Raw genomic sequence first — 20,448 nt, forward strand, 5'->3', positions numbered from 1 at the left:
AGACGCGCCAGCAAGAACGCGGTAGTACCGGCTCTGCCCTCCGCAGCGCGGTGATGAATCCGCGACGAGACGACGTGTGCGTACGGTGGTGCTCGGAAGAAACCCGGCGGCCCAGAGCGTATTCGCCGACACGCAGAGGCAGGAGAAGAAACAAAAGCGCCGCGCCGACTGCTTACCGCCTCCCCTCTTCCCGCCGCCCAACAAATTTTATCTTCTTTTCCCTATCCAGAGCTGCCCTTTCCCCCTCATGCAATCCATGCCCTAGCGACCCTGCTCATGCTCGCTTTCCTCGCTGCGAAGGCGGGGAGACCTCATCGCTCCCTGCGGCGTCTCCCTGTTCCCCTCTTTCTTTCTCCGCGGGGCGCCTCAATCTGACAGCCCTCTCGAGAGACGACGGAAGAAAGGAAAAGCCCGCGCCAACCCAACCGCCGCTGCTCGACCGCCATGCACTGGTCCGCGCCTCCACCGCTCCTGCTCGGAGCTCCGTGAAGCTTTAGCTTAGAGCCCTATAATGCTCCCTCAATCCCAGCATCTCCGGCTCCTTCATCCCCCTGCCTTCTCGCTTGTCCCGTCTTCCTCTTTGTCTTGGCTTTCAAGCGGGAACGCCTTCCCTTTTCTCTCCTCTTGAGCACCTTAGAAACAAGACAAACCGGCAAGACGAACCCAGAGCCGGGAGGCCTCACTAGCCGCACCCGCATAAAGCCCTGTTTCTCGGCAGATCTCGCCTCCCTCCGCCACTCCGGGCTCGTCTCAGACAAAAACACACAGACAGGCGTCCGCAGCCGAGGCCTTCCCCATCCGCGGCTGCTCGGTCAACTTTGCCCGAACCGACACAGTAGTACATAAAGAGGCAATCCCCGCGCACCATTTTCTTGTGTCTTCCCGATCTCAGCGCCTCCGCGTAGCGGTGCGCAACGAAGAGACCCGATGTCGCGCTCCTTTCCCTCCACGCGCCGAGCACCGGAGCTGGTGCGGAAGGCATGCGCGCCCTCCCGCGCCCACCGGGCCGCCGACGAACGCACGCACATGCTCCTTGCAACCTGCTCTCGGGCGAGGAGAAGCGGGCCGCTATGGAAAGCCCGACGCTGCTGCTCCTGCAGTGGCAGGAAGCGCCGCCTCTTCTCCCTACGTTCCAACTTACAGTCGGGAAAACAAAAACAAGCTCTTCCCCCAAGCGGCCGCGATCCACTCCCGCTTCTCCCCCGCTGAGAGAAGAGGAAAAAAGTGGATAACAAGGAGGCGAACTGTAAAGGACACAACCGCCTCGCTCTCCCTCCACACGCTTCGCTAGCGTGAGAAAGGGAAGCGGAAAGAGAAGACGCAACAGAGAAGGAGCCGCCCGCAATCTGAAACTCGACTCCGAGGCCTCCTCTCCAGTGCGCCATCCTCCAGGAAATGGGAAACGTTCAGGAGAAAAAAAAATGCCGCCATGAAAGCAAAGCAGAAGAAAAGGAAAAGAGAAACCCAGACCACTCTCTCCTTTCTCGCTTGCTTGCCGACTCGAGCGTCGCCTTCCTCATCTTCGAGTTGTTCTCTCTCTCTTGAGTTCTTTTTGTTCTTGGCGGTTCACTTTCCCTTCCTTTCGTTACACTCTTTGCTTTCGCATAATACTATATGCGACGTTTCCCAGACGCGTTCTATGTGGCTACGCCGCTTATAAGGCATCTGCTTTCGCAGTACCGCTTCTCTCGCGCGCATCTTTTTAGTTTCTCAATCGCAGATTTTCCTAGCTTCTTTGAGCCCTCCTTGCCCTGTCAAGATTTTTTTTTCTCTCGCCTCCCATCGAAACCGTGTTTGCGCCTTTCCAAACTACATTACGCGGCATTTTGAAAGTGCACGCTAAACGAAGAAGCCGGTTATACGACAGCTCGTCTCGTTGCCACACACTCCCACTTCTATCTGTATTTGCTCCTCTTCCTAGCCTCGCGCGTTCTGCAGTCTTTCTTTCTCCATCTCGCCACCGCATCCTTCCCCCCTTGCTTCCGTCCGGTCACTATCTGTTTTTACCCCGTCACTTGCTTCCCTCTTTCCTCTTTTGTGCTTGGGCTTCCCTCGGTGACCGCGGCGCTTTCCCGCACCGACCGACCAATGAGGGCGCTTCGGTGGTGCGCCCGGCTGCTACCGCGCGTGTCACACTCTGTGTGATGGTAGGCTGGGCGCGCGGGGGGTAAGAGGAGGCAGCAGTTCCTCCCGCTCTTCTTTTTTTCTTTCTGCTTCTCGCGGTGAGGGAGAGCGGAGCGCTCTGCTGGCTCTGTTGGTAGCGCGAAGCGAAGCGGCGAGTCGACGTGTACCTCTCGTCGCGGTTGCGCCGCTGCCGCCGCCTCTGACGCTTCGGCTCAACTGCTGATCGACGGCGGGACCGTCGACGACGCTTCTCCGTCGCCAGGAACAACACGAGGCGGCGGCGCTCGCTGCGTCCGTGCGCTCTCCGTCCGGGACGCGTCGTGTGCGCGTGTGTCGGGAGCTGCTGGGCCTCCCCGCCTGGTGCGGCTCCGTTGCTGCTGTTTCTGCGGCAGCGCCGGCTACGGTCGCTACGGTGGATCTTTCGTCGTCGGCGTCGGCAGCGGTTGCAGGGGCTGACCCGTCGTCGTTGACGCCGAAGGTGAGCTGCCGCTGGCCGACGGCGTCCTGGCGCATGCGTGCGTGTTTTGTCAGCGGAGGAAAAAGATTGCCGTGGCGGTCTTTTTCTTCCCCTGCTTCGATCATTAGCTGCTTTTCTTTGCTTCGTTATTTCTGTCATGGCTTGGTTCTGTTACGCTGTTCCACAGTTACGCGCCTTTCTTAATTGTTTTTACGTAAGTAGGCAACTTTTACAAGCCGTGCACAATTTCATTTTTGAATTTATTTTGCCTTAAACCTAAATCGTCATCAATTAGCAACAATGCTCTTACTTACTCTAAAACATGTACAATTCACTCAGCTGTTTGTGAACTGTGAAGAGGGTCAGTGGTGGATGGGCTTAGGAGATCGTGCGGTGTTGAGCAGAAAGCGGGAAACTCGAAACGGCAAAGCAGCAATGGTAATGCGCGTGTAAAGAGGCAGTCCTGTCCGCTTCATGGCCTCTTCTTTTTTCCACTTATCCTTTTATAGCGGCTGGTTAATGTGCTTGTCAAGCGACTTACATTCGTGCATATATTTGTTCAGTAGGAGCGGAATAATTAACGTCGAGTCTGGGCGGGATTGAGCGAATGCCGAAAGCGGCATGGATACTTCAAGAAAGTTTCACGCTCACCCTTTCGCCGAATCTGCAGGAAACAGCATAAGCCGAAAAAAAAGTAGTGTTTGGGGTCGCCTCGGCGTCATCAATTTACAGGAAGCTGCCGATCTGTTCCAAAGAGATCAAATTGCATGAGGGCTACATATATAGTACAACCTCTGTACTTCTGATTTCGCGAGCCCGGAGAAAATCTGCGAATTAACCGAATGTGTAATTATCCAAGGGACAAAGAAATAAAACCGCACCAAAGTGCCCCATACCGAAACACCTTCATTTCTTTTATAAAACTCTAATGGTAGATTCTTTCATGTAATAAATTTGTGAAGCAATAGCTATTTTTCACAGTTCCGCCAACTGGTGTAGGGCACGCACGCTGTAGGATGAACCAACACATACGACCTCTAGGATACTCAGGGCATGCATCAACAGCCTCCCCACAAGCACAAACGCCCGCTATAAAAATTAGCGCGTTTTGCGCACACGTCGTAATGTTGAACCATTACAGGGTCCAAAATAGCTCGAATAGCTCTGGACAGCAGGGTTTTCGACGTGCAAGAAATGAAAGCAAAGAAAATGGTGGAGTGCAGAATAAAATTAAAAAATAACATTCCGTCGTACGTTCTCGCCTGATGGTCACAGTGATGAGTACGGCGACTTAATAAGTTTAGGTTGGACGCCAGCTTCAATCATGATATACAGTGGCCAGACATTTGAGTCGCTCAACCACCATCATCATCACCCCATCTCAGTAGCCCTGCAGACACGCGAGCTCAGCTACCTGTCGGAATCAACCGAAGCGTGGCCGAATTGCTACGAATTAACGACTGTCACGCCATAATATACTGCATACGTTTGACGGGACCTGATGTGGTGTCCGAATTATCCAGTTTTCCGAATGTAACTGTGGTCGATTTAACAATCGTTTAATATATATATATATATATATATATATATATATATATATATATATATATATATATACACACACACACACAAACGAAAGAAGACAAGACTCATCGCAACCGAGGAAAGCATAATGACTTGTGGTTTTGACCAATGATAAATTAATAGTGTGATTACTTTATGACTGAACCATAATTGATTACAAAGTAGAGGGAAACCCAGCCACATGCCACCGGTGGAGTCCGAACCCACGGCCTCCTAATTTCGCGTACGGTGCTCTACCAATTGATCTTCGGCAGCAGCTACTTCTGCTTTCTCTCTCTTCTACTCTGAGACACAATTACGTTGTGGGTAATCTAACCTTGTGAGTGTTAACCAGCGCCAACCACGTCCATAACAGCGGACGTAGTACGTCTTCTACTGTCGACAAGTGTAACATGAAACGTGATCGAACGATGAGGGCGGACGCTGTGCGAGAACCTTTTTGAGTTACTTCCCTGGCAGCATCGAACATTAGAACAGTGTTACAAAATGCTATATAAGTTGCTATAATGTAATATGTTACATTGAAACGTTACATTACTGCTAGAAATTAAATACAACGGTACACGTTATATCAAAAACATTAGTTTAACTTTGAAAGTAAGCATTGTAATGCCGACATTTAAACGTAAATAAATGTTGGAAATTAAGGAATAATGTTATATATAGTATACTAAGCATCGCTTTAATGTTCCAATCAAACAATATTTCAATATAGTCTTGTAAACGCTATTACATTGTTTGAATCATAACTATAAAACAACATTCCAAACATATTTCAAGTACTGGGTCCTAGTACTTCACAAACTGTTTTCACACTAATGATGTTTTTCAGCTAGCCGTACTTTGCAACTAACTCTCCTAGATTGCGCCCGCCATACACTGCATGCACTGCTACAATGTTTTGTTAGAAATCTTTGTTTACTACCCATTTGCCACTATAACTCACAGGACACCCATTGCAATCGTATATCTAAGCTTGACGCAGGGGTATTCGTTCGGAGGTGAGGGATACACGTTGTATGTCGCGCTGTATACAGTGATGCGCAAGGGTCGCCCTCGCTGATGGCTCTTGTGTTGCTTTGTAACTTGCGTACCGTCACAACTGGCAGAGCTGCATGCTCGTGCAGGGTTGCCTCACTACTTTCGAGATCGTCACATTTATGTTATGGAAATGTTCAGTTATCATTAAGGGAAAGTTATTCGAGCGTGTGTTTGTAACAGTGCAATAACGTTAGAAAAACGTACATTTAAAACGTTGGATTGAGTGCGACGTAAAAAAAACTGAAATATTGTTGCAATTTTTAAGTGTAACCTGGGCTATGGCGTCAATAAAAACAGAACTGGGGCGCTCGTTAAGCTCTTAAAAGACAACGGTAGAGAGAGGAGGAGCTCGTGATTATATGCAAATGAAGGATGCCAACAGTCATGGAATCCAATTGGAATGTTTCTTTCTGCTTTTTGCTTGTGCTGTTGATAAATGGGAAACTAACAGTGTAATTACTTCATGGCTGAAAGATAACTGATTAGAAATTAGAAGGGAAACAAGCACATGCGACCAGTAGGATCCGAACACACCACCTCCGAACTTCGCGTATTGTGCTCTACCAACTGAGCTGCGGCAGTACCTGTCCAATCTTCTACCTTCTGTGGTATATATGTTGCGTGTAACCTAGTCTAATTTTCCACTCCACAGCCCGCTGCCTTGCCTCAGTTTATTTACAAGCCTCTCCGTAACCTACAGCTCCTATAGGCTGCTACCTGCTGGCAGGATATAAGTGTTATACATGCTCTAATTTTGCGCGGTATTAGAACCTGATTTCCATGACATGAGTGGTGCCTGCGAAATGCGCTCGAACCAATTCTTGGGGCCACATTTCAGACCGCTCCTTAGCTTATTCGTTTTTTTTTACCTCAAATTAAGAGCCCTCCATACTCCTTTTACTCATGGAAGCTTTGAAGTGAGCCATATCTCACTTTCGAACCGTCCTTAGCCGATCCTTGGGTACCGGTCCCTACCTTTGGTAAGGACGCACCGAGAGAGACAAGGAATCCCTTGTACGCGTCTGGTGTCGAGGATGAATGTCTAATAATAGAAATGTATTTATCTTAATTGAAAAACAAATCAAGTGCACATCTATAACCTTCAATTTATATTGAGCTATGCGTACCTGTGTTTGATCGTTTTGCATTTTTACGCATATTGTTTCAATGGCTTGGCAGGAAAGCATTATTGTACTGGCAACACTCTATTGTTTACAGTGCAGCCGCAGTATAGCGCAGCAGCGAATGTTCTTTCTGCCACTATGAGCTCGGCGTCACCGCAGCCGCCAGAGGCGGACTGCTGCGCAAGCGCAGAGTGATTGATTGAGCAGTGGAGCAAGCGTAAAGGTAAAGGAGCCAGGTAAGGAGGCACGAAGGTAGCGTTGTGCCTGCCTCAAGAAAAGGACGCTCCAAGGGAGGCCTTATTATGGGCTTTTTAGTGAGGTGTATTTACAAATTGACCGAACGAAGGCGAACCGCTCTGAAGGCATCCTCACTTAAAGCAAGGAGCGTTCTAAAATTTCTCCCTTATTCTCTTGGCAATTTTTCTCCCGTGGTCTGAGTCTGCAGTCAAGGAAGACGCACTCCTTAACTGTTTCCAGTACACCAGTACGTATGGTGAACCTTTCTTTCGTTCCCAAACTTTAAATGTTAGTTTGTTTTTTGTTTCCATAGTAACGTTTATGCCTACCGTTTCACTTTTTCTGTTCAGGGCATCAAACATACTCTGTAATTCATCTCTTGTACTACTTAATTAGCACGGCGATATCATTAGCAAATCGAAAGTTATAATTTCTTGCAGCAATTTCTCCCAAATCCAACACTCTGAGCGCATTTAATAGCAACGACATACTCAAGTACTTCGAAGCGGCATGTTTTTTCGTCGTTATAAAATGAAGATGGTGAGAAAAACATCTTCTTGCGGGTCACCAGTAAAAGCAAGAAAAGCTAGCACGAAAACAAGGATAAACGCTGGGAACAGTCACACCCGCAGCAGCGGTTAGATTCATAGATTGACGTTAGGGATTATTCGCCGCGAGTGACTGTGGTAGAGATACCGCAGTCGACGTTCATTCCTTGGCACCCACCGAGCCGCGCCCGCCACTTGTTTCCCACCGTAGTAAGTCATGCTACCGCACTTGTTCACGCTATCAGTTACGCTGCTGTGCACACTTTCTGGAGTCCAGAGGAAGGTCACAATGACGACGGCGATGCGCCCTCGAGTCGTGATGAACGCGGCAAACGTCCAGATGCTCGAAGCACACCACAACAATTTCGCTACACCTACAAGCTCGCTTGCTGCAGTTTATCTGAAAAAGAAAACTACTTCTTTGCCTTGAACTGCGTGAGCGAGTGAGTTCCTTAGTGGGTAAGTGAATGAGGGCTTAGTGAGTGAGTCAGTGGATCTGTCCGTAGTGAGCGAATTACTGAATGGGTGAGTGACGGAGTAAGTGAGTTATGAGTTAGCGGGCAAGCGAGTGCTTGTAGGAGTAATGAGTTAGTGAGTGAACTTTGTAGGATGAAGATATCCTCAGCCCAGTGGAGGCGCTTCGATCAGAGTTCCTTGCGTGTGCGCTACGTTTATTCGCTTCATGTCTACAAGCCTCTCGCTCTGTCTAGCTGTCTAGCGCTGTCTAGCGTTGACATTAGTTTCATTGCCAAAGATGCCGGCAACCGTTGTGAGAATGCATGTTACCGCATATCAAACATTACTGTCTGTTCCCCACGTAAAATTTAACGCCGGAGACGCATCGACGCTGCCTGACCAATTGTATAAAATTTCTGCTCTCCGAGAACCGTAGCAGTTTAACCGATTCCAAAGTAGCTCAGATACTGTGTTATGGTACAGCTGTCTAAATGTTATGGGCTCAGTCTTTTTCAATCTGTCCTTCAGATCTAAACGCAAAAATGACGTCGGCGTCCTTTTGGAGACCAGACTATAAAACTGCTTAGTTTCGAGAGTGCTGGCAAAAAGCCAGTGGTTCCCTGAGGTGAACCTTCACTTTTTAAAAATGTAGTCGCGTTTCTGGCGGGGAACTTGTTTCTTTTGCAACATTTATTTTGCTTGGGTAAAGCATTCCAAACACATGCCTCAAGGCACTGAAAAGACATTGCCCGGACCGCGGCAAGTTTGTTTGTTTGTTTTGTTTTTCCGCCGGAGCAAGATAATTGTCCCTATAACGAAACCCCGTGTCTTTGCTTCTCTTTGATCTCGGAGAGGCCTTTCCAACGCGCATAGCCGCTTCGAATCAGCAGCATTTTGTTCTGTCGCGGGCAGAGGAAACAGCTGCTAGCGAGCAGACCCGCTCGGCAGCAGGCCGCTATCCACCGCCGAACAGCATGCTAACCAAAAGAATTCGCAGGAAGAAAGCGCCGAATCGTTTCAGTTGAAGGCTAGACAGTTTTGCGAAATTGAATTCCTCAGATATGTGAAATACTTGCGCGTTCTTCACGCGGACTTTGCTTCGTATCGAAGAAAAAAAACTGACAAAGGAGTAAAGCAAGTAAAATCAGAGCGTAGCGAGACTCAGGAAATGCGCGACGGAATTCTTTGTCCCTAGCTCGTTTTGTTTTTGCCTCTGCTCGACGTCCGTTACTCCTTTTTTTTCCCCGGCATTTGTGGCACCTAGGAGCGTAAATATTTCAGCGCGAGCCTTCTTCTGCTTGGGTCCATCAAAGGCTTGCACTGACGTCACAGCGGTCGCCATTTCGTGGCACCTGAAGCAGGGCTGATCGCCACCTGCTCTGGCTTGCATAGCTGGATGCTGCTACACCACAAAATGGAGCCCGTGACAACACCCGAGTACGTAGACGTAGCCATGCCGAAGGGTCACAGCAAACACTTCTGCCGGACCTTGGGAGCCTGCATGTTGTTCCGCCGATGTAAGCTGCCTAGTCAGACGGCTCTTCGTATGCCCTCTTTTTGTAAGTGTAGCCTCCACGAACATGTCAAACATTCTTCAGCAAAAATTTTGAATATTGAAAAACTGTAAGGTACTGGTATAGAAATATTGAAGGTAATGGTCCAACTGGGAACGCTTTTGACGATAGCAAAACCGTTAGTAGCAAAAAAATGCAAGTCTGCCGATGGGAGATCTGTGCATATATTGATTGCTAGAGTGAAATCTTACAACATACGAAAAAATTGAGTTCATAAACTATTTCCCGTTCAAAATGCTTTCGTCCGGAATTGTTGGGCATGCCATCAGTGAAGTTTCCGACGCTTTGCGTGTTTGCCGCACCTGGGTTTGCGAAAAAGAACGCCCGTTGAGTTCTTTTCCTCGGCCCTCCACACAACAGCAGAAAGGGGGGGGGGGGGGGGGGGGGCAGAGGGCGGAGGAGTCCGAGAATACGGGAAAGATAAACCTTGGTCCAAGTCCCCTCGGGGCGTGTAGACGTCATGTCTCATCCGATTTTGCACGTTCTAACGGCGAGGTAAGCGCACGCGGGTGGCGACGAGACATCATAATCCGCATCGCGTGGCTTTTGTCTCATGTCTGCGGCGCCACTGCTCAAAGCGTAGGGTGTATATGGCGGCGCTCGTTGGCGGCCTAAGGCGCGGTCAACAAGGCATTGCCCTGCTAGCTGCACACGCGAAGAATGGCCGCTCGTCAGCACGAGTCAACCTCAGCTCACATGCACAGGGAAGGGGCTCGCGAGAGACGTGCTTTCTACAGAGTTTGTGTCCCTCCGTCCACTGTGCATGAAGACAGTTTGTGTGTGACGGCACTGAACGGATGGGTCACGGAGATTGTCTTTCCTCGAAATTGGGTTTGCGAGAGGTTAAAACAAACCGCAGACGTGGGAAAGGGAGTGTTCGCGATGCTCGCGGTAGGAAAGGGGAATACTCTGAAATCTCGGTAGTGCAGAGTGTACATACTTCTACAGTGTTGGTCAAGATTACTTTTCTTTCCCCAGTCATTGATTGGCTTTGTTTTCCTTTTCCCAGTCATTGATTGGTGGAGTTTTCCTTTCCTCAATTATTTATTGAATCGATGTTTGTAAATTTACCTAATTGGCTATTGTCCACACCGAGGAAAGGGACGCAGCGTTTAAAACCAGCCGTTTCGGCGGGACCGAGGGCTGGTTACGTCAGGCAACACTACGAGTCAATCAAATATAAGTAAGTTTACTCCTCGCTTGTATCTTTCTTTGTTTTAATAATTGTTAACTTAGAGTTAACCTCTCCAAAAGTGTTATCAAGCAATGTGATTGAACAATATCGAATCTGCAAGACGACAAATATCTTTATATGATAATCATCTCAGCTACATCGAAGATGTGGAAGCAACTCAGGTCCCCTGTACAGTACATGTACCGCTCCCACTTGTACACGTGTCGTTCCAATATACAGATTGTTCCGCGGTGGACAGGATGGGCCGGGAAAAAGACATCGTCTTGGAACGGCGTGTGGCTTTAAGGCGACGCAAGATGAACGTCGGCGAAGCGGAATAACCCGCCGTGGTATGCAGGCAGCCAAAGTATAACTCCAGCGGCGCATCGGAGGAAGCGTAGCGGTCACCGCGGTTAGTGGCTGCAATGCAGCCGCAGTTCAGACGAGGAGCTGAGTGCCCTTCACGAAAGTCCCCGGTGGAATCGGCGTCCGTGCAGCGACATGAGTGAAGGTAAACAGAGGACAAAAATCTGCGCCAGGGAATCAGCCGAGATGTTGCGCCGCAATACGCTGCTAAGCAGCGTATAGGAACAGACAAAACGTGAAACATGAGGGAACAGAAAGCAATCAGCACACACGTACGAAAGGCAACAGACAGGTTTCGTGGCCGGCAGAATAAGTTGCAGTTAGGGTACGCGCAATAAGCTCGCTTGTATGAGTTCTTCTAGCTCAGCCGGTGTATATACTGGAAAGCGAACGGTGGGAATAAAAGAACAGACAAAACAAAGCAGTTTGATGAAATTTTTGGGACGCCTGCCGGCTTCACACACGAAGAGATGGCTTCGGACGGGTCAGCTCTGTCATATGGAATTTACAGGAGGAGGAACGCATTTACTTAGGCGTTTGTTTTCGATTTCATGTAAAAAAAAAATCTTCCCCGAGTCGAACTTATTTTCTTCATTCGGTTCCTTTTCGGTCTGATGTCGTTTCAAAAGAGCTGCAGCTGTGTTCTTCCAAAACTAATGTGTCCATCACCATCATCACTCTTTGTGTGAAAACTTATCACTTAGGCGCAAACGCTTTTTACATATCAAGCGTGTTGTCCTCAGAATGCAGGGCAGCGGAGGTTGAAGTGGTTAGGTATTTTGTAGTCGCCTAAGTGGTCGGAATAGCGTTCACAAAGCTCCGCTCCTTCACGGTATACCACAAAGCGCGAAGCAACACAACGATCTCTTCACTGCGTAGTAGTATCATCTCGAGGCATTGTTCCGAGAGAATTCCTTGTCACCTCATGAGACTGAAAAAACGAACATAGATAGCGACAGCGACAAGTGTAGAATCCGCGGAAGTTGGCGAATAAGAAACTGGGAATCAGAAGGAGAAGCGCACCACCAAGGAAGCAATGAAAAATTATGAGGGCACTTAAGTCTGCTTAAGTGAAGGAATGCGAAAGCATGTGTTTTGAGTCAAGGAAAGGGCACGGGCAGTAGCTTTCAAATATCGACATCTCAATGGACACCCCAAGCACGCCTTAAAGCATGCAGCTGAAGGTGCATATGTCATCGGTCCCAACCACTATGGCAAGCTAGCCTCCAACTTCACATCTCGACATCTCGGTGGACCCCTCAAGCGCACCTTGAGAAAATGTAGTTTCAGAAAGCATACAATTGAGGTGCATATGTAATTCGTCAGAAAACCAAACCACTTGCAAGAAACCAAAATAATGCTCAACAGTCTAGCAAGAGAACAGCAGTTCACAAACGGTAGCGAGGTTGCTGGAAGTATTACGAGAATATGTCTACTTGAGGCAGGTAGTGACCGCTGATCCTGATCATGAGAGGGAAGTAATTAGACGAATAAGAATCGGGTGGAGCGCATATGGCATGTTCTTTAAGGCAATCAATATCAGTTTACCAATATCCCTCAAGCAAAAAGTATAGAGCAGCTGTACCTTACCGGTACTCACCTATGGGTCACAAACGTGGAGGCTAACGAAGAGGGTTCAGCTTAATTTAAGAAGAACGCAGCAATATATGAAAAAAAATTATAGGTATAACGTTAAGAGACCGGAAGCGGGCGGAGTGGGCGAGGGAACAAACGCGAGTTAATGACATCCTAGTCGAAATCAATAGAAAAAAATGGGCTTAGGCAGGCCATGTAATGCGAAAGCAAGATAACTGCTGGTCCTTAGGGGTAATTGAGTGGACTCCAAGAGAAGGCATGCGTAGCAGGGGGCGGCAGAAAGTTAGGTGAGCGGATCAGATTCAGAAGTTTTCGGGGGTAGGGTGGCCGCAACTGGCAAAGGACGAGGTTAATTGCAGAGACATGGAAGAGGCCTTTGCCCTGCATTGGGCGTAGTCGGGCTGATGACAATGTTGATGTCATTCATTCGAACACCTGTCGCAGGCTAGCCTCGAACTTGACTAAAACATGTAAGCTATATGCAAAGAGAAATGCTATGAAACCACCGGAAGCTCTGTACGACGAACGGTTGGTCAAAATTTTGATGAATGCATTCGGGAATACTGCCACTACATCGAGGTCAACCAGTGCTGGCATCGCTGGGATATCGTATGCACCATAGGCATCTGTTGCTCAAACAAGCCTCGTCGCTTCGGTGGATGCGGATTTGTGCCGCGCATCTCTTTCCATCATTCCACCTCTCTCCTGTCTGTCCGAGGCAGAGATTGTGACTGAGCTCGGGTGCGACGTCGTCACTTTGGTGTGAAGTCACCACTCAATTTTGCGTCATCCTTCACGTCGTCTCGCACGCCGGTGGCCCGGGTCCGATTCCCACCTAGACCCCAATTTTCTTTCCATATTTTTAATCTAACGACGTCATATGACCAATGACATCACACACCTAGTCACGTCACAGGGGAACAACTTCCGATCACACATTTTGCGGACACTTCCGGCGTCAACATAGCCATCTAAGGCTTTCCCATTAAAAACAGGGAAGCAGTGCAGAAAGAACACGCTGCACAGCAAACGAAGGACACGCTTGCGGACAGTGATGAAAGATTCGTCGACAAAAGCAAAAGGCAGTGAAGACAACGTCTTGCGATTTTTCTCCTGCCTCGCATTGCTGCGGTTCCAGTCATCGCTTTTCTTGTTTTTATTCCTGACCTGGAGGAGTTGCCGAACTTTCAGCTATAATGCCATTTTTCCTTCGCTTTACAAATTCCAAGTGTTCATATCTGTTGCATACGTTCGATACCTGCGCTGGACACGCAGGGCCCTTCGTTATCGAGTTTAATTTTTTTGCGGTTTTCTGGGAGCAAAACTTGCGCTTTATTTTTTCAGCCTAAATTGGGGTGCGTATCTGATTATTCAGCAAAACGCTTCGGGTTTTGTTGAATATTCGGGTTTTATCTGGTCAAACTTTGCAGAAGAGAATTTGCTCTAAGCACGCGTTTCTTAGCGCAACATAAAATGCTCAGTTTGTTTATTCGCATTGTTTTGCAAAAAAAAAAGTATGTAAAGGGCAAGTTGCACTGCAAAATATTTTACAAATCAGTTATCTCTTTTTATTTTCTCTCATTTATTACAAAAATTTCACTGCGTACTTCATCATCTGCTGCGCAGCACTTCCGCGTCCGCGCAACACTCGTCTGCCTTCGTTTGCACACTGCAGCAGAATGCATTCAGTGTTACAGCGACCAGTTTAAACGCAAAAGATCCTTCGCGGAGGACTCTCTTAGCGTGGGTGGTGCTTGTTACAGCGATACGATGAGACGTCTGGTCAGTCCCCGTGTTTTAGCTTCTATAGCTTCCAAAACGTTATATTCGAACTGCGCCTCTGATTAAGCACCGTCACATAAAAAAGCCTTAAAAGAAGCTTAAAATAGTCAACATATAACGCGCTTTCTTAAATGAGCACAAAGTTTCCGGTATTTCCGTGCAGTGTCTTCAGCTTTGCCCGCAAGAAAACTAGTTCCACAAAAGGCTTATATTCGGGTGAGGAATCGGGTTTTTTCCAATCTTTATTAAATCTGTTTGGAGTCTAAGAATCGGGTACAATCAGGTTTTACTCGACAACGAACGACCCTAAGTATGCGCAGTGCCCTTCGCCCTCGCCTAATGCCCGGTTTCACCCATTTATCCCCCCCGAGGTGATACCCGCAAATTTGTGTTAAACCCGATTTCTAGGCGAAAATGCACCCTCAAGAAATTGTAGTTTGCCAGTGCATAAATCCGAAGCTGCAGATGGAAACTAGCGGCTGCCATATACTTTTCTAGAACGATGTTTTCACTTGGGTGATGATAAATTCAAACCTCCTTTAATTCTCGTTATACATGGCAGGTTTTACGTGTGGATAAATAAGAAATACGTCATAGAAGCGAGACGCGAAAACGCAGGCACTGACGGGATGTCTTACTGGCGTTATTGTATCAAGCGCTATATACCCACACTAGCGACGCCCGACTTTTGGGCGTTTGAAATGGCGTCCCCGATGGTGAGTACCTTCGCAATGCCCAAATGAAGACAGGTTTTGCAAACACGCATAAGTGCCGTGCACGAAGACGGTGCTGTACGCGACGAAATAGTTGTAATTACCAAAGGGCAAATATCTGGCGTCTAGAGTACTTCCTCGGTGTAGGCTAACATTTCTCGACTGTTTATGAAATCAATGAGTGGGAATAAACAATTTCACTTCCTGAGCAACAACGTTTTCTAATACGCACTTATTTTTGTTTCAAGAAATACCCAGAGGTAAACTCGAATTGTAAAAATCTTTGTGGAGTAGCCCGATTGGCACCTGAATTCGAACTCGAAAAATAGGGCACAATTTCTATAGCCCAAATAGAAAAAAAATATATGAAACCTGGAAATAAAAGGCTCCATAAGGCCTGTAAAGGCCTCTAAGAATTGGGTGTCTCGATGCGCTACATACAGGCACTCTATGCAAGAGAAGACAAGAGCGCCGCCACCGGGAAAGAGGGGTTGCAGCGCAACAGCGATGGAAGGGGGGTTGAATGGCGGGCAGTGACGAGGGAACATCCGCTGCTCGAATTCCAATCAAGCCGGCGACACCAGCGGAGCCATCGCACCGCCCTCCGTCCTATATCGTTGCTCTCGATTGCTTCCTGTGTGTGGCGGCAGTGACAGCGAGTCGAATCAGAGCCACCTCGCTGCTCCAGCCTCCTTCAGAGTCGCCCCGGAGACGACGACACGGAGGTGACAGCATGAGCGAAACCGCTGTCCGTGTAGGAAGAGGGAATAGGACTCGGCCAATGGAAAGGGGAATGTGCCACGTGCGTCTGTACGTTTGCGCTGCTCCTAGGCAGAGCCGCGTACGACGACACCGCTGCACTCATTATGTTCGCGCCGCGGCCGCTTCGTCGAACATTCGGTTTCTCTTTGTTATGTGCGTTATGTAGAAAAAAGCGCCTGCCTTAACTTCATGGTCGGTGTGACGTGCCTTCCGGACCAGGGGCTGGAATTCCAGGTGGCAGCCAAGTGATGAACGAAGAATAGGGCTCCTAGTTCCAACCTTGTTCCACGAACTTTTGAAGGAACTGAGGGACACCGTCGTGTTAGGCAACGCGAGTTGGCCGACGCTGTCACCAGAGTTTAACAAGCGAAGCTGTCATGCGGACTAAGTTTTGGCACAGTATATTACCTCCACGGACGGTGCTTTCTTCTGCAAGTTTATTAATTCATTATCTTGTTCCTTAAGGGTATATACATCGATTTCCTCATTTCGGTCCCTCAGAGTTTTTTAGCCAGTTTTTAATCCAGACAAATTCGTGCAACAGTCAGTTTATGGCTGGATATAACAACCCGCCGACTTCATGCCAATTTTTTTACTCCACAATTTTTTATGTACCATACTTCAGCGTAGATTTAACCAACCGTCAATAAAACTTATCTTCCTCCAATAAAAAAAAAGAAACATACCGGTCTCATCTTCAAAACTCACGCTAATATATAAGTAATGTGAATTAAAGAACTTCCCTGATATAACAGTTCAGCTGTTGGCTTATTTCTGTAGTCCGAGCCCCAGCCTCAGCAAGATCAGCTATAAGCGTCGAGTTTTAAACAAGACACTAGCTGCAGGAACGACACTGCAGCTGTTCTCTCAGACAGTGATGAATGGGAGTGACGAGGGTCATAACAGGTTGTACTTTAAGAGCAGTTGCGTCTTATGTAGTAGTCTGAATTAGGCTTTTTCATCTCTTTGTATCGAAGCACTCGTGTGGGACACAGTATCTTCGCGTTAAGGCTTGTAACGAACAAAACGCAGGGGCGAAATACTGCCGCATTTGCTCCCTAAGAATCGGCTCACGCGCACAAACGCAGTTACAAGTCCACTGTTCCAGCTGACTGTGCCCCCCCCCCCCCCCCTCATCTGCAACGAACCTGCATAGGTTCCTTTTATCCTGGTGTGCCAGGATGTGGATATGTGTCTGAGAGGAGGGGAAGCGTGGGAGTTTTATTGCCACTTTTAATGAGTAGTAATTGGCGGCATAGCTTTCTTTTCTGAAATTTGCCTGCGCTTGAAATCGATGGTTCTATTGCTCATGACCTGGAACTGAACTATTACGTCACCTAATGGTTTCTGTTCACCCCCGTCCTCTAGCAGTAGCCACAGGGCTTTCTCTGCCTCAATATAAGTTTATTCAGTCATTCATTTTTTTTTTATTCTTTTACTCATTTATGTATTTCACAGGGTTTGCTGAGGCGTTTAACTCAGCGTCTTCCACCAACTCGTGCCCCCTTCTTCCCGTTCAGTGGTTCATCATACAAACCTTCACCGGTGCATCCGCTCTCTTCTTTAATTAGCCAAACGAAGATAAACATTTCGTCTTTCAGCGCCTTTTTCACTCAACAAATTCACTGATTGCGCGTGCTCAATCATTCACTCTCTGCTTTGAGACACCATACTGCAGTAATTCATTGCTTTCTCTATTTGCTCACCCATTCGAGGGTTTGTTCGTTGTTTCTTGGAGTGCTTGATTAGTTCCTTTTTCTTTTTGAATATTTTTGCGTTCTTTTATTCTTAGCAGCCTTAAGAGATTGGCTGGGTTGCATGCTTGACTGGCGCGTTCGTTGACTCAGGTGCGTGGAAACACTGCGCGCTCCCCTCCGCGCGAACGCGTCACACCTGCTTCGCTCCCGGCGGCGCCCGGAAGGACATTGAATAGGTTGGGGCAACCGAAAAGGAAATAAAAATAATAAGCCCCTGCCTGCACCGTTTACACACAACAGGCTTAACCCAATTGAAAAATAAAAGATGAGGCCCGTAGGCAAGTTGTAATTTGACCACCCGTGGGTGGAAAAATAAAATATTAGGGAAAATGCTACATTAGCGACCCACAGCCGAGAGAGCGGGCCCGGGGAGGCTCCCCTGACCTCCCCTGGGAAGTAGCGGAAAGGGAAATGGGACATGGGAAGGGAATGGGGACAGCGAGGTTTTTGCTCTGATCCTTCAATGATCTCGACTCCATTACTGGCCCGCCTGGCCAGGGCAGGGAGAGCATCGAGATTGCCCAATGGTGCGGCCCCACTCACGGGATGCCCGACCACCCACCATACGCAACGGGCTCCGACCGTCGGAGACAGGAGAACCTAACACGGGGTCAGTAGCTACCTGGGGCTCCTCATCGCTCACTAGAAGGCTTTTCCCACCTGCCGGCTACTAGCCGTCGAAGGTTTTTCGCGGTTTTTCGGACACCGGAAGTATGTGTGATATCCCGTCCAGTGGACGCCCAGTTCGTCAACGGCCTCGCGGCCTCAGAACCGGTCAGACTCCGGGGGGACCATCTGTGCTTCCTCCAACCATCCATGCACTTATTTCCTCTCCTAGCTTACTCTTCTCCTACTGAGGAGAGAGTGTTCAAGGCTGGGCGACCGGGCCACTAACCAAGAACGTGGCTTAGGATGAGATGACCCGGGCCTACTCCACCGGTACTCCACACATCTTCGGTTTTCGCCAGACTCTTACGAGGCAGTACTAAGCCCTCATCCCCCGGCATCCCGCAGGCGGTTAAGCCTGCGGCCGGCCGTAAGGCCGCTTCCCCGGGGCGGCGGTCCTCAGAGCCTGGCCACTATGAACCCCCGCGCGGACCTGGTTTCTCCGTAACCAGAAACCGACGCGTCGGTAGCCAGACTTGCACGCCCCCGCGCGCAGAGGAAGGAAGGTAGCATGTATTCGAAAACCTTTTTGGCGTTTTGACATGCCTTCCGGGCCGGATTTCGTGGGTCCAACCTGAGTATAAACCCAGGCCTGCCTCCGCTCAGGCATCGGACCTCACGTGCACGACTGGCCCTCACAGTCGTCTGGGAGTCGCTGCCACTCCCATTGGGGGTTTGCATCCCCGGAGGATGGGTCCCGGCCATCCCATCCCCACTGCTGGCATTGCACCGAAACAAAGCCTAGTAGCCGAAACTACACCGGCCCGTATTCGGTGGCGGGGGGGGCCACGAGCAGGCTGCACAGTCAGATTTCCCCCCCCGCCCGGAAGGAGCAGGAGCCAACGGGATGGAGGGGGGGAGGAGGGATGGAGGAGCAAGAGCCGACTCCGTCTCCTCCTCTATCCTATATTGCCCCGGCCGCCGTGTTGTGGCTCCGCATCCTGCGGCAGGCGCTGTCGGAGGCAGCGCTGCCGTTCCGTCTCCCCGGAGACGATCTGCGGCGCCGAGGAAGCTGCAGCTGGGCCCAGCTGCCGGAAAATGAGATCGGCCGAGCCCCGCGCGGGCGCCCGAGCGAAACCGAACGCGTGCACCGCAGGGAACCCCAGGGGCGGAGGGCGAGGCCGCTGGCGGCGTCGTTCCCGCGAATGCGAGAGAACAGAAGAACGCGGTGGGGCTGCCACAAAAGAAAGAAAGACGGAAGAAAGTGAAAAATAATAAAGGAAGCGGGAGTACGAGGCTCACAGAGAGAGAAAACAAAAAGGTCTTGCTTAGGAAACAAAAATGGATTGAGCATTCTTTTGTGCTTGGAAATACTGGAGAACACAGCTAGCTTCTCTATATAAGGCCGCCTTTGTGACCTTATTTTATCGGGCTGAGTATGCGGCAGCCTTCGTGTAATTGTTCTGCGTGTTAACGAGCTGGGGCAGACACGTAGAACGTAGACAACCTAAAACTGCACTGCTGTTTACTGTACCACTGCAATACGTACGACACGTCAGGATCCCGTTGAGGGTACAGGTTGAGTACTTGTCCGGCTGTCAATTCGAGCAGTCCTGGACGAAGCAGTGGAAGCAGTAAAAGCCTGCACTTTCCCCTGGTAACTTCATGCACGCTGTGCTGCCCAACTCGACAACGATACAAAAGTTGCGGGTAAAAAATATATAATGGTTGAGCGAGACCAAACTATCAGAGGTACCACGTCGGTGCCTGAACAGAGTTCTGTAGCAGTTTGGACCGTGTTTCAAACCTCGCTAGGCTCACTAGATTCTGCGGGTTGGCTGAAACGTGAACGAAAAGGAACTACAAAGTTATGTCCTCCTTGCGACGGTTCACGGACGTCCTGTCTCCGTCTGTCAATCTTTATACCGCGAGCGAGGGAAAGGGTTGTCATGAACACGCCAGAAACATACAGGCGCCGACGCATTTTCAGGTTTTAATAGCTTAAAACCGCTAACACCTCTCGGAAAAATTCGTCTATTCGGCCCAGTATGTATGAAGCGTGTCTGCTGCTTGCCCATGAATTTTGTGCTTTTCTTGTACCGCTTTTCTGTATAGGGTGTTTGTTGAAATCTTTCATCGTAAAGAGACAGGGAGAAGTGAACGTATGACAAAACAGAACAAGACATGAGGACAGCCTTACTCCGTGCATGTGTCAAGCATGTGTTACACAATCAAGGAAAGGAAGTTTATTTGAAAGAGCTTCCACTTCCCTGAAAGCACTGCAGTGTATCTGCGCATATTTTGTTGTTCCTGCCAGCCAGTAGCGCGGAAAACAACAAGAAGCAAAAGCTAGGGGAGCAGGAAAGGAAAAAAAGATCTGCCTCCAAGCCTTTGAATGTTTTTTTTAAAGAAATTTACCTAATCATTGCATAAAGTAATTACTCCCTCACTATGCGCACCTGCTACCTCATATCCTGATACGTTGCACCTAATGCTATGATACCTTACCAGTGAGCAGTAATATATCGAACTTGTGCTTCAGTAACA

At 48.9% G+C, this 20,448-nt stretch overlaps 1 protein-coding gene across 1 annotated transcript in view; it reads left to right on the forward strand.

The window, feature by feature from the left end:
* Positions 1-2,293: 2,293 nt before the first annotated feature.
* LOC149355149 (uncharacterized) overlaps positions 2,294-20,448 on the forward strand; it is a 105,709-nt gene continuing 87,554 nt past the window's right edge. Inside the window, exon 1 of the mRNA XM_089583657.1 lies at positions 2,294-2,602. The gene's annotated coding sequence lies outside the window, so the exon portion shown is untranslated. The remainder of the gene's footprint in view (positions 2,603-20,448) is intronic.

The sequence above is a fragment of the Amblyomma mixtum genome, chromosome 3 (genome assembly GCF_055824585.1).
Source record: "Amblyomma mixtum isolate Tamu chromosome 3, ASM5582458v1, whole genome shotgun sequence".
Classification (NCBI taxonomy): Eukaryota; Metazoa; Arthropoda; class Arachnida; order Ixodida; family Ixodidae; genus Amblyomma; species Amblyomma mixtum.